Source organism: Ambystoma mexicanum, chromosome 6q (assembly GCF_040938575.1).
Source record: "Ambystoma mexicanum isolate Mex_15411 chromosome 6q, UKY_AmexF1_1, whole genome shotgun sequence".
Classification (NCBI taxonomy): Eukaryota; Metazoa; Chordata; class Amphibia; order Caudata; family Ambystomatidae; genus Ambystoma; species Ambystoma mexicanum.
Window position 1 is genome coordinate 1,135,648,662 of NC_090937.1, and position 15,091 is coordinate 1,135,663,752.

Consider the following 15,091-nt stretch of genomic DNA (forward strand, 5'->3'; position numbering starts at 1 on the left):
TTAAATTTTGGGCTATGTGGTATAGACACATGCTGGCCGATTAATGGAATCAACGTGCGCCGAAAAAACGGCGCACGCGTGCGAAAACGTGCAATTCGCAGTGAAATAGCGAAAATCGCAGTGCAAGTGCGATTATCGCACAGAAAACATCGCACATCTATTCATGGAAGTCCGTGCATGCGCAAAATGTGGGATGTGCGCTGAAAAAGTGCGGGGCGCACAATGGCGCACGCTGGCGCACAGGTCATCGAACGCCGTGTGATAAGGCCACAGCGAATTCGCACATAGCGCGGCGCACATAACAAAAGTAGGTGTAACACGGGGCGTCACACGCAGAATGGGGAACAACTCGTGAAAATGTGGGCGTCACGGGGGAAGTACAGGAGGCAAGTGCGCAGAACGCCCACACGCTCGCCTACAACATGTATTCATGGAATCGAATAGGGAAAAACAGCGCACGGCCAAAGACGCGCACAGGCCCATACATGTCCGCCACACGAAAGCAGGCGGTAGCGTCCCTGCACAGGAAAAAAATGTGCGCCAAAGTCCTACACGCGCGAGAAGGCCCACACGCGATCAGGCCTGGGGGAGCGTGTGCGTGTATTTCAGAGGTGCGCGAGAAGTTACACACGCGATCGGGCCTGTGGGAGCATGTGCGTGTATTCCAGAGGTGCGCGGGGAGTTTCACACGCGATTGGGCTGCGTGCGGGTATTTCCGGGGTGCACGGGAAGTTTCACACGCGATCGGGCCTGGGGGAGCGTGTGCGTGTATTTCAGAGGTGCGCGAGAAGTTCCACACGCGATTGGCCTGGGCGCGTGTATTTCAGAGGTGCGCGAGAAGTTCCACACGCGATTGGCCTGGGCGCGTGTATTTCAGAGGTGCGCGAGAAGTTTCACACGCGATTGGCCTGGGCGTGTGTATTTCAGGGGCTCGCGGGTGTTTTCACACGCGATCGGGCCTGGGGGAGCGTGTGCGTGTATTTCAGAGGTGCGCGAGAAGTTCCACACGCGATTGGCCTGGGCGCGTGTATTTCAGAGGTGCGTGAGAAGTTCCACACGCGATTGGCCTGGGCGCGTGTATTTCAGAGGTGCGCGAGAAGTTTCACACGCGATTGTCCTGGGCGCGTGTATTTCAGGGGCTCGCGGGTGTTTTCACATGCGATCGGGCCTGGGGGAGCGGGCTACGTGTATTTCAGGGGCTCGCGGGTGTTTTCACACGCGATCGGGCCTGGGGGTGCGGGCTACGTGTATTTCAGGGGTTCGCGTGAAGTTTTTCACGTGATCGGGCCTGGGGGGAGCGGGGTACCACTCACCATCTGCCTTGCGTGTAAAAGAACGCGTAGCCAACACCCGCTGTGAAGTAATAGCGTGTGAACCCCAACAGATGGAAAACACACGCACCGCACGAAAAGCACGTACAGAGCAGTGTAAAGGCACGCGGGATCTCCAAGCCCTGCCAGGGCAACACCCGTGCGCGAAACGTCACAGACGCGCTTATGCTGTAAGGGCCTTTGGTCCAATGAAATCGCGTACGCGTGCTGACGCGCTTACGCGCTTACGCGCTAAGGGCCTTTCCTCGATTTTCACGCTGACGTGCAGGATTTTCTTGTGCCAAATCACTCCGTATGAAGCTGGCCACGCAACAACACACGGAAGACCACACTCCTGCCCAGAAGGCCGAATTACTGTCCCCCCAGTGCCCCGAGCAGCCTCCCACGTGCCATCTGCTGCTGCCTGCCTGCCTGCCTGCCTGCTGCCACCGTGCCTGCCATTTGGTGCCTGCACATCAGCCATCTGCAGGGGTCCAGTTGCTGTGTCCACCCCTGCTGGAACAGAAGACTCCCGACTCGGATAACATCGCTCCACAGCCCAGCCCCAGGACCCAGTTGTCCACCCACTCCTGCCCCTGGGGTTGCCATGTTGGGCACATCAACATCTGGCAACAGTGGCAACCCCCGGCCAGAGGGGCAGAGGGGCACCAGCTTCACTGCCACCGAAGTTGGTGTCCTGGTGGAGCAAGTCCTAGGGCAGTATGATGCCCTCTTCGGATCGTCCCACGCCAACAAGGAAGGACGGGAGAGGATCTGGGCCGACTGTGTGGTTGCCATCAACGTGGAGGGGGTGGCAACCCACACCATCCAGAAGGTCAAGAAGCGCTGGGAGGACTTGAGGTCCAGGATCCTCATAAAGGCCCGACGCCTCGTGGAGGGGGGCCGGGGCCGCATGAGTTCCATCCAGATGAGGGTCCTGGAACGCGTACACCCAGCGCTCCACGCCCAGGTCCTTGAGAGGGAGACCCGTCTGGAGTTGAGCGGTAAGTGGCCAAGCATTGCTGTGTGAGACAGGGCATGTTGCAGTGTGCTGGTTGTCTGATACTTGCCTGTATGTGTGACATAGGCCATGTACGCATGTATGTGTGCAGGGACATCATGGTAATGCATGTGCGACCAGTAATGAGTGAACCGCACGGTTGTTGCATGTGTTTAAATGCAACATGGGGAGCCCTATGCAGATTGTACACATGAGAGCATGGCAGTCTCTGTTCCTGGACATGGGTGGGGGTGAGGGATGGGTGCTGATGCCAGGTACATATATGGTATCCATGTCTGTGTGCCTGACCTGCGTGTCTGTGACTTGTGAATGCCATGGATGCATGACACATGTCTGTGACAATTTACAGATTCACTGATGCAGCCTAGCCATCCTTGTATCCACTGTGATTGGGGTGTACGGGGCCAGATGGATGTGACTGAGGTGAAGTGTGCGCATGTGATAGGCATGACCCATGATGCATGTGAGTTCCATTACATTGTATGTTTCGAGAGTCCATTGGACATGAATGGAAATGTCCATGGCATGCACCATGACTGTCACTGTGTGTGTTTTGCCTGGACTGACACATGTGTTGTGGAGGGACATGATGGAAGTGTACTCTGACAGTGGCACTCATCTGCTATTGCTTCCTGTCTAGGGGACCATTGTACAGTACCCTGATGCTTGTATTCTATGTCTCCCTCTACGCAGCGGCTAGTGAAGAAGAGGGTGGAGACGGCGCTGTGGAGCAAGGCGGCGGGGATGCCCCCACGGCTGCAGCGGAAGGGGTGGGTGAGCCCCCACAGGGGCCTGCTACGGCGGAATACGGTGAGGAGCCATCCAGGTTGGTGGTATCCACAGAGGAGGAGGAGGCCGCCACTGAGGCGCACATGGGGCCTGGTGGGGGCATCCCTGCTGGTGCAAGTGGTGCAGTCCAGGGGCAGGGGCAGGAGGCAGCACAGGTCACCGTGGAGGGGCCTGTGCATGTCGCTGTCCCTGACCCTGTGGGTGCACCACCATGCACCAGCAGGGATGCCCCGTCCCAGGCCCGTCCGCAGGTAGAGGGGATGTCCATGTCATCTGACTCCCCTCCACCTGCGGACGAGGGGACCCCTGGCCGTATGGAGAAGGTCCTGATTGGGGTCGCGATGCGCACGGCTGTGGAGGAGCACGCACGTCATCACGAAGAGCACTGTGCCGACGTGGCCCAATTGGGATCGTCCATGTTCGGGGGTTTCCTGCATGTGTCAGCCAATCTGGTGGCCCTCTCCTCCTCTGTGGAGACTATACGCCAGTCGTTCTCCTTGCCGTCTTCCGGCCCAGATGCCACCAGGGCCCCCTGTGGACCTGCCCTGACCAATGCAGCCAGCTCAGTGGGGATCCCATCCCTGCTACAGTCGGGAGTCAGAGGTCCAGCAGGGGTGGACACCACAGCAACTGTACCCCAGCAGATGGAGGATGTGCCAGCATCATCAGGCAGGGCACGTGCACGACGGCGTCGGTGGATTCCATCAGCCTGGATGCCGTCGTGCTGGCAGAGGCAGTGGCGTCGGAGGCAGCAGTGGAGTCAACGTGGGAGGCATCATGGCTCGGGGCCATCAACATCGGAGGGGCAGGCATCGGCCGGAGGGCAGGAGGACCCAGGACGGGAAGTGTCTTCTGTGTGGCAGCGGTTGGGCCAGCATATAGGTGCGGAGCGGCGGCGGGCGGAAGAGGCGTGGCTCACAATGGTCAGGGCGGAGAACTCCATGCGGAGGGCCCTGAGGCGGGCCGAGTGCCTCGAAGCAATCCGCAGGGGGTTGGAGGAGGAGACGGCGTCGTCCCTGCGGACCCTCAGGGCCATGGAACAGGACCGCCTCCGGGACATCGAACAGGAGTTCGATGATGCCCTGGCCCGGAACACCACGGAGTGAGCCGCTGGACTTGCCCGCGGCCTTTGTATATAGTTATATAGTTAGTGTTAGGTTTCCTTTAATTTTTTTTTTATTTGGATGCGATTGGACAATGCGCCACATTTTTGTATATAGTTCAGTTTTTAGTTAGTTGTCATAGTTAGGTTTCATTTGGTTGGGCTCATGGACCCGGGTTTATCTTGTAAATAGTTCTTCAATGGATTTTTTTATTTTTTGGATTTTTTTCATCGCCATGGAGCAATGGTTTTTGTTTATCATTTACACTTGGATTACTTTTCTGACTGTGACTTTGGACACCATTCATTTTGATTGTGCTGTGTGTTTTTGATTTTTTTCATGGACATTCATCTTCTTTTGGTTGTTTTGCTTTGTGGTTTTTCTCATTTCATTTCCATTCAAGTTGATTTTCAATACATTTTTATTTTCATCCTTCAATGTGTCGTATCATCTCACTGCTTTCATGCATGTCATGTTGGGTGTTTTAACATTCACTTGCAGCCATTGTGTGTGACAGACATGTGTTCATTTGCATTATTTACATTGGGTGTGTAACATGTAATTGCCTTTGATATGTGGGTGGATGTGATAGTTGGTTGGGCCTTTTGGCAGGGGAGGATGGCCATTACGGACATGATTGGGGATTGTTGGGACCCAGGTGCAGGGGGGCATGGATGGGACATGGGCGAGGGCCTGGTGGAGGGTGCCCCTCCACTGCTGGGGGGGGTGGGGAACATGAGTTGGACATGGGTGGGGGCCTGCTGGCAGGTGCCCCACAGTGCTGGGGGGTGGGGGTGGTGGGGAACATGAGTTGGACATGGGTGGGGGCCTGCTGGCAGGTGCCCCACAGTGCTGGGGGGTGGGGGTGGTGGGGAACATGAGTTGGACATGGGTGGGGGGCTGCTGGCAGGTGCCCCGCAATGCTGGGGGTGGGGGTGGTGGGAGACATGGGTGGGGGCCTGGTGGAGGGTGCCCCTGCACTGCTGGGGGGTGGGGGTGGTGGGGAACATGAGTTGGACATGGGTGGGGGCCTGCTGGCAGGTGTCCTGCAATTCTTCGGGTGGGGGTGACAAGAGTTGGTGATCATTAGTGCAAGGAGACATGTGCCTTTGCTGGGGGGAATGCCCATGTTGGGTGGGCTGCCTGCGGGACATGACCAGGGATGCAGGGTAGTCCCCTGTGGTGTGGGCTGCCTGCAGGGGCCGTGGAGGGTGTACAGGGAACACCTGGGAGGACCCACACTGGCAAATCACATGTAGGACTCCCCGGCACCCCTGAAATACACGTACCCTGCTGAAATCGCGTGTAAAACTTTCCGCGCACCCCTGGTATACACGCACACGCTCCCCCAGGCCAGATCGCGTGTAAAACTTCGCGCACACCCCTGTAATACCCGCACGCAGCCCAATCGCGTGTGAAACTTCTCACGCACCCCTGAAATACACGCACACGCTCCCCCAGGCCAGATCGCGTGTAAAACTTCTCGCGCACGCGTGTTCCTGAAACCCGTAATACGCGTTCCCCGCTTTGCGTTTGCTGTTTGCCAGTCTGGTAAACTGGTACAGGGTTGGCACAGCCCTTTGCGATGGTTTTGCGATCTTGATGGCTTTTCCTTGCGCGAGGGTGTTCTTGGGGGCGTAACTGGCGCTGCTGCAGGGTCGCTGCGCCACTCTGCGCCATGTCTGCTTTTGGAGGCGAGAATCCATGAATACGCTGTGCGCGGAAATTGATTTTATCGCATGCGGCTGACGCAGACATTCGCACGGGCACGCTGTGCGCCAGCCGCGTGCGACACTTTTGAGAGGAATTACATGAATCGGCCTGATGGTTTCCAAAGTGCTACTTCTGTTTGGGTAGTATGTGTCTAGTTAATTGTTTTTCAATATGTCTTGGCTGTTGGGATCATTTTTGGCTATTGTTTCTATGTCGTCGTATGATTTGAGAACTCTTTTTCTAGATTTAGCAGGACCAAGATTTAGCCATACTATATTTTCAGATTTTCATAAAAAGCAGTAGCGGTTAAATGATCTGTAGCTTCATAGCAGCCACATTCTCTATGGGAGAGCATTTTTATGTTCCAAGCTGTACAATTTCTGAGACAGTCTTGAAGCTCTGTTTTTTCTGCTTTGGTTAAGTAGGCTGTAACATACCATGCAACTGCAGTGGAATTGTCTGCAATGTACTGCATATCTATGTTTGCATTCCACAAAAGGGCAATGATTGCATTGTAATCATTGATACTTCTTCTGTTCTTTTTATGTAATATGTATTTTTAGGTGATTTACCTTTAACACTATGTCTAACTGAAGACATGAATTTGTTCACTTCACATGTTTCTGTAACCGGTCTAGGGAACCAAAACGGCATTTGGTTATAGTATTTCCCTTTGTTTTTGTATTTGCGACGACAATATTTGCCACATTTGTGTTTTTGAAATTGTACAATTTGTGCATGAAGATCACTATTTGTTGCTTCTGATGGAATTCCACAAGTGACATATTTTTCGATAAACTGTACCACAGTGGCATCACTGTCTTGACCAAATTTAGGAGCATCTTTAATCCATAAAAGCATGTGGATATGTGGTGCTCCTCTGGCTTGGTATTCTTTTCTCCAAAAGAAGTGTTGCACTTCTCCGAGGGGAGGAACAGTTTTATTAAAAATAAAGTGTAGCATAGCAATGAAGCGATGATGGAAATATCTTGAAACATTGACAGGATCTAGAGAGCAAAGTTCTCCAGGTGTTAGTATATTTATGTTTGTTTTGTTTTTGTTTGATATGTGTAGGAAATAATGTAGATCTTCCCATGCATATTCTGCACAACTTAATGTAACAAACCAAGTGGGTGAGCCAAGGTTTCTTATCATACAACGTACATCTCCGTGACGTTGGAACCAGCATTCTTTCGTTCCACGCATGTTTGCTAACAGATTTGTAATGCTTGATTGTAAAACTTTCTTTTTTTCTTGCACTTTTGTAGTATTTGTATAGCTGACATATTTTGAAAGTGGATTCCTGATTTTAATGTGTGTGCAACTCTGTAACACAGAGTTGCTAGTTCACTTTCAAAGAGTAGGTGGAATATGCATTCCACATTTTGTCTAAATCTGGGATCTTCAGAATACATTCGTAATGAGCAGTATTCTGATGCTGCTATCTGAGTGGGTCTATCATCATACCTTCCTCCTTTGCCAGTAGGAAAGAGTAGAGGAAAAGCACGTGCTTCTATACTTTTTTTCCAATATGCTGATTGGTGATCCTTTCGTTTGTCGCATTTGGTACGTTTCTAGTGCATCTTCTATGGTGTCATTAGACTGTAATGGATGAATTGTATAATGGTCTAAAATATTGGATACTGTAGCAGGATCTAGAAGTTCAAATTGACCAGTTTCTGGTGACTCTTGAATTATTTCAGTTGTTTCCCTTAGGTTTTTTTCAATATTTATTTCTTTGTAGGATTCCTTATTGTCTTTTAGATGTTGCAAGGCTTGTCTAACTTTATGTAAGTCTACCAGTTGTTGCAGTCCTGTGTATTTGCGCACTGGACAGGTATGCATATTTTGCAGCAGTTTTATTTTGATTTTGTCTTTGCCTTTCACATATTGATTGAAGAACTAGCGTAAAGATTTGAAAGATTTTTTGGCAATGTTGCACATTGACGTGCATGACCATTTGTATACTGGACGTTCTGGTTCAGTCGAATGGAGAATTTATTGTGAGTTTTCTGGGGATATTTTTGTAAGCAGTATTTCTTGTTCCACTATGGTATTATTAAGTTTTTCATAACCTCGTCCACTGATATGGATGGCAATTGTGTTTGATTGATTTTGTTTGTATGCTTCTTCATTTAAATATAATTCTGTGCTTGTGATGTGACTCCATTCACCTCCACAGATATTTAAGAAGTTATTTTTGTTGACATTTTGTTTATTGAGAAGCCTTTTTTGTAATTTAGTACTTAATTTTGTTACTGGTTTCATTCTGTTTAACACTAAAATAAATAACTTTCTTTTGAGAAGGATTGCACTGTCTATCAAAGCTTCTAAGATTAATTTTCTACGGTAGTTTTTTAGGGTTGTGCATGATTTGTCTCCTGTTTTTATAAGATTCTGAAGGACTATGTGGCAGAACATTTTTGCTAATATACTTTTTTTGGTATGGTTACTTCCTACTATATCAAGATTTATAGGAGCAGTTTTAGCAGTAGTGGTAGCTGCATTTCTGTTAATCATTTTCGGTTTTCTTTTACATTTTGATAGAGGAGGCAAAGTTTATGTACTGGAAGATTGTTTAGTTTTGCTAAATGACTGTATTAGCTGTGTTGTTTGAACTTTTTGTACAAACTCTGCTAGAGATGAATGCTTATTTTGGACATTTTTATTTTCATTTGCTCTATTTCTGCTTTGCTTTCTACGGACTTGCTTTCTGGTAGGCATTCTGTGGGGTCTGTTGAAACAAATAAATAGAAGGTATGGGTTGGACTGTTGTGCAATGTATGTGTGCTGTATGCATGAGTGTTTGAGTATGATGGTAAAGATGTATCTGGTGGTGTGTGATTGTGCATTGGGCAGCTACAATTAGTTGGGAAGGCTATTCTTCTATTTGTGTGTTACTATACTGCAGTTCAGATGACAGTAGAAAGTGAGTTAGTGGTGAGGATAAGCAATAATAGTGAATCAAATGGTATAAAATTAAAACAATTCTTTGTTTTGTAATACTAATATTCTAGGGCTGAGTTATGTTATTTGTGCTCTGAAAAACGGGGATTTGTGTGCCATTCTGCATGCTAATCTGTGTTTAATAAATGGTGATTTGTGGGTACAATGGTACACAAATCTTCGTTTGTTTGGTGCACAAATTACATGAATCACCCGCACAGTGTGTTTGAGTAATATATTTTAATAACAATATGATCCATATAACAATGAGCATTATAACAGCAACAGTGGAAGCAATTTAAAATTAAATTGAGAATCAGACCAAGAAAACAGTAAGTAGACCAATTAAACTGAAGGGGAGAAGGAGAGTAGTGCAGTAGAAGTGAGAGAGAAGGAAGGGTGGGGAAGAGGAGTGGGAGGGAAACAGATCGTGTAAAAGGTGAGAATGGGGAGAGGAAAGGGGAGGGAGATGATTAAGGACATAGGGCAAGGGAGAGGGGGAAAGAAGGTGGAAGGGGTTTCATGTTTGGGGAATGGAGAAGGAGAGATTTGAGGAAAGTGTAGAATGAGGAAAAGGTAGAAATGGAGCGGAGTGAGAGAGGTAAGGAGTTCCAGTGCAGGGGGGCTAGGAGATAGAAGGAGCGGAAACGGGATGTGGCACAAGGGGAAGGAGGAACAGTGAGAGGAAAGTGGTCAGCAGAGTGAAGGGAGTGGGAGGGAGTGTAGAAAGAGAGGAGAGAGGAGAGATAAGGGGGAGCAAGATTGTGGAGAGATTTAAAGAGTAGGCAGAGAAACTAAGGTAGTATGGTACTTACTCTTTTTTTGTGGAATAAGCAGGTTTCGTTTTCGTTGTAGTTGGTGTTTGTAGTTCAGATGTTGCTGTTTTCCAGGAGAGTGGTCTTCACTGCAATTGTAAAAGAAAGAGGTCAGTAATTTTGTGTGTTTATAGCAGTGATGTTAATTGAGAGATTAATTTTATGTCTTTGTAGTAGTATTCTTGTTTGATTTATGAACATAGTGTATGCATGCAGTTTCATTTGACTATGTGCAGCCTTTATATTTTATTTATATTATGTTAGTTCAACATGCTTTGTAAATGAGTAGAATATTAAATGTATGAAATTCACTTGGTTTTTTAAAGCTGTGTTATAGAATGTTAGGAGAAAGAAGAAATAATGTTATATTTATTTAGCAATTTTTATTAGGTAAATGGTAGAAACCGTATAGAAAAGCATGGAATATATGTATTTGTGAAGCTGTGGGTAGTAGAAGGATGTGATTTACAGGTAGTGGTGTTATTACAGCTGGGAGCATTTCAATGATAGTGTCTATCTGTGTGAGTATATGAAGATGCATGAAATTTAACTGGCTGTGTGTAATTTTATGATACACTACTAAGTGTTTTTCCACAATTATATTGTTATTTCTTCCAACGTCTAATCAGACAGGTTTGGAAGTGATAGTTGATTTTAACAGATGGAAAAAAATGACAATAAGTTCATTTTATAGGCTATACAGGTTAAGTGGCAGTTACTCTGTTTATATTCATTTATAAGAGTTGAAAGAGAGAAAATATGCATACATTTAGTTTGTATTCATGCATGCAGCTGCAAGTAGAAATCCTGAAGACTTGTACAGTAGTTTTTGTAGTAGGTGCTTTCCAATGATATTAGACTTGTACTCAGAGTGATCTACAGTGCATTTGAAATGTTGAACTCTGCAAATGGAGTTAGATGTAGAGGTCTTGGATGTGATTGGTTGGTGGTTGTGTGACTGGTTAGCTGTATCCAATGAGGGAATTGGGACAGAGAGTGAAGTGGAAATGGTAGAAGGGCTGTCCAAGTTACGATATGTCCGCGGACATGGCGGTTGTCCGCGGACATCGCATATTACATACAGGGATTTTGGGGTGGAGAGGCATGCATATGAGAATGAGCAGAGCAATTGATTGGTCAGTAAAGTTTAGTGGGTGTGTTGTGTAAGGAGAGAGTTTGCCAGAAAGTCTTTTTCCTGAGAGAAGAACAGTTAGCTATGGCTGTGTGTTTCAGAAAACATATTGGCCCTCATTACGACCCTGGCGGAAATCGAAAAACGATGGCGGAAATGCAATACCGCCATCGAATAGCGCTCGGTGCGATTATGACCCGTCACCGTAAAGTACGATGCCATCAGCGACACCGTAGTGAACGCCAACGCTAACTGCACCAAGTACGCGCACGCGCGCCATGCCAAACCGTAATTACCACCATGGCGCAATGGTACGCGAATTCTGACCCTAGCGGACATGTACCTAACGCCATCAAGCATGGCGGAAAGTACCATTCCGCCATGGTGAGAAGTACGGCATCGCGAATCAACCGTAAACGGCCCTACTGAGTGCCTGTACACCACTCCCTGGCCACATTGCACAACTCCTCGTAGGTCCAATGAAGTCACACAATGCAACCAGTGAAATGTACAAGTCACCCATGCATGCCAACGAACAAATGAATCTAGGGGCTCCAAGTGCCTTGTGAGTGGCCATCCATATTTGCCATGGCACCATTGCCGCACTGATGCAGCACAGGCATGTGAAGGTTCAAGTACAGCAACATGAGCAGAAAAATGAGACAAACAAAAACAGGCCCCCCCATCGACTGACACCAGTGTAAGGCAACATTCAAAGCAGTATCCTGAGGGAGACTGCACCAGCCCTGTACTCCTGCCAGTAAACAAACCAACCATCAGCATAAGCATGTACCACACAAGTTGGCAGAGTGACTGAGCAGCCAGGCTCATCTCAAGAGGGGCCAATGGGAGCTGCAGGGCACAGATGGCACGAATACAGAAGCCATTCCAATGGACATGACCTCAGTCTCCCTCCAAGAAACGCACGCAAACACAGGCACCTGTGACCAGCCATATTCTGATAATCACATCATTCCACCAATCCACCTGGCTGACCGGCATCTGTTACACAAAAGCTAATCCCCCGCCCCTGAGCATGACATCATTAAAACAGTCATAATGGTAGCCCCTATCCCTGACCACACTGGGCTTCGTAGGCAAACGCGGCCAGTACAGTACCACGCAACTATACTCAGAAGCCGGAACCCAATGCAGATCTTCTCACAATACATCGCACCACAAATAGGAATATGCTACATTACTTGCAAAGAAGAACGCTACACGGTTAATATCAGAATAGAAATTTAATGCACCACAAAATCACCAAGCCCATACAGCCATTAGGTCATGAACCCCAAAATATATTTCATTATTGTGGGCTGCATCCGCAATAAATGACCAGCTTCTTCTTGTGTGACGCCCTGTTCCTTCATGGTACACAGGGGCTACATTCACGTTCAAAAAGGCAACATGGAAGCGCCTAGAACCGCAGGGCCGTCCCATTAGGTAGGCACTAGTCCAGCTGAAAGGTCGAAATGTTGCTCCTAGCCACTAGTACTGCGTAAGGGCATGTGGCCCATTGGCGATCGTCCCATAAGATCGTAATGGTGCTCCACTGATTAACTCGAAGCAGCAGGTGTCGGGAGTAAAAGCCATCTGCAGGAGTGGCATACAGATGGCAGCGGCAAAAGGGGAGGAGATACCTGTCACCCAAATGAAATGAAAAAGAATAGTATGGCCATCAGAACTTGATTTGTATTACTCACTTCAATGATCACACTGAATCTACAGCCATATGCATGCTAGCCCACTCCAAAGGATTATTCCCACCCAAAAATCACTTGCGAATCATAACTATAAAAATCGAGGTGAAAACACTATTACAAACGAGTGTTTGTGTGCATGCGTCTGTCAAAACAGAATCCATTCGATGGGATTAGTAACGTGCATAGACACAAGTGTTTAAAGGCGCGTCGAGACAGGGAGGGTTCAACAAGGGCAGATAGACGATGGTCCCACTATGGCAGCTGTGCATCACATAGCGCAGGGGAGGTGGATAGATTCCAAAAAGCCCTGTACATGGCAAACTCTCCATCAAATCATCTGTCCATGCATCCATACATCATTCCCTCATCCCGGTATGAAAACGCCTGATTATGTACTCACATAACATGTGAAATTTCCATTGAGTCTGTGCGTAATGCAGTCTGCAAAATCCACTGTGCTCCAGGCCGGAATTCCAGTGTTGTGAAGTAACATGTATTTGGGAACGTCCTGCCTTATCGTCCACTACGCTATTGCGCATCCCATACTATTCATATCAATCATTGCATTCTCGCCATGGCCCCTGTCCCAAGGACATTAAACAATAGAACGTTATATTTGCAGTCAGACCTGTGGGCGTCTCCTCGCCGCTAGCTGAAGACCGAAAGCGCCGTCCTTCGAATTCCTCATTTGCAACATCACGTCGAAAAGGCATCTGTGACCGCTTGAAATCACAAATCCATCCATGTAGTGCGGCAATGTGTGAAAATGCAAAGTGGCTTCACTCACAAATGGGACGCCCCGCCCGTCAGTGAACCGCGGTACAGTGCTGCATGAGGGTCCACCGTTAATCGAGTACTACATTCCACTGACCCTTCACAAGTTTGTTCGCGACTGCAAAGATAGTATGTGAAACAATGGGACCATAGCAGAATGAACATATGAACCAATATTTCACTGCCATCGGGATCAAATACATGATTGTAATAGCAAGATGCCATGCGTCAAATTGCAGCGTTGTGTGCGGGACGTGCTCGCCCAAAGGGGATTGCAGCTTGCACAGGTGGAATGAATCACCACAGGTGGAGGCAATACAGCTTGAAAACACATAAATTGCACACCCAACCCCCTCCCACAACCACACCCACTCCAAAATGCTACCGGCAGGACTAGCGATGTTGGCCCTGGGGGACCTGATAGCACTGCAAGTACTCCAACTTCAAGAAGAAGACGAACACCAACTACTACAACAACCGGTCGCACAGAGGAGACGCAGGAGGAGGAGGAGGGCAAGGCAGGGCCAGCAAGGCCCGCCAGCACAGCCACTACCACCACGCAGGCAGCCCGCAATCCCACGCCTCCGAGCACATCCGTTCAACCTCACGGATGAGCAGATCCACACCCTCTACCGTTTGGACCGGGACACCATAACCGCCATTGTGGACATGACACAGGCTGACCTTGTCAGCATGATAGATAGCCCAACCGCCATCCCCCCCCTACTGAAGGTGGTGTCTGTACTCCACTTCCTGGCCACAGGCACCTACCAGCACACAGTCGGACAGTTGCATGGCATTTCACAGCCAGTGTTCTCACGGACACTATTGCAAGTGCTCAATGCCCTCCTGAAGCACGCAGACTACATCTCTCTACCACGCTCGGAGCAGGAAATTACGAACACAAAAGTGGGATTCCATGCACTTGGCGGCATACCGGGTTGCATTGGTGCCATCGACTCCACCCATGTGGAATTGGTCGTCCCACATGCCATGGAGGCCCAGTACCGCAACCGAAAACAATTTCATTCTCTTAATGTACAAATGGTGTCTGACTCCAACAGGATCATTACACATTGTTGTGCACGCTTTCCTGGATCAACCCATGATTCTATGGTCTTGAGGAACTCTACAATACCACGCTACATGGAGCGACACGCAGGGAACAGATCCTGGCTACTCGGTGAGTCTCATTTCATGCATGATAATGTGGGGTATGTGATGCGCAATGACCTGGCAGGAAGGGGGGGGGCGTACGTAGCAATGTCATTCCACAAACATCCTTTATTGTCCACATACAGGTGATGCCGGGTATCCACTGAAGAGATGGCTCCTTACACCACTCCGGAACCCACAGAACCAGCATGAGGAGGACTACAACCATGCCCACTCACGTACCCGTGTAGTCATAGAACAGGCATTCGGCCTACTGAAGACTCGTTTCCGCTGCCTCAGCAGGTCTGGCGGGGCACTCCTGTACCGCCATGAGAAGGTTGCAAAGATGGTCATGGCATGTGTCATGCTACACAACATGTGCGTACGTAGAAATGTGCCCATGCCCCCTGACGCAGAACTGCAAGCACCTGAAGATGGTCATGATGAGGGTGGGGATGTGGCAGCACCTCAAGGAGTCTGCGAGGCACAGGAGGGCCGTGACATTCGTCAGATTCTCATTGATTCATGCTTCTAGCACTCACGCCTGGTGGCTGATACATGGACACGGGACTTGTGGCACTGTGTGTGTCTGGAACATGCACAATATGGACTGTACGCCTATAAAAG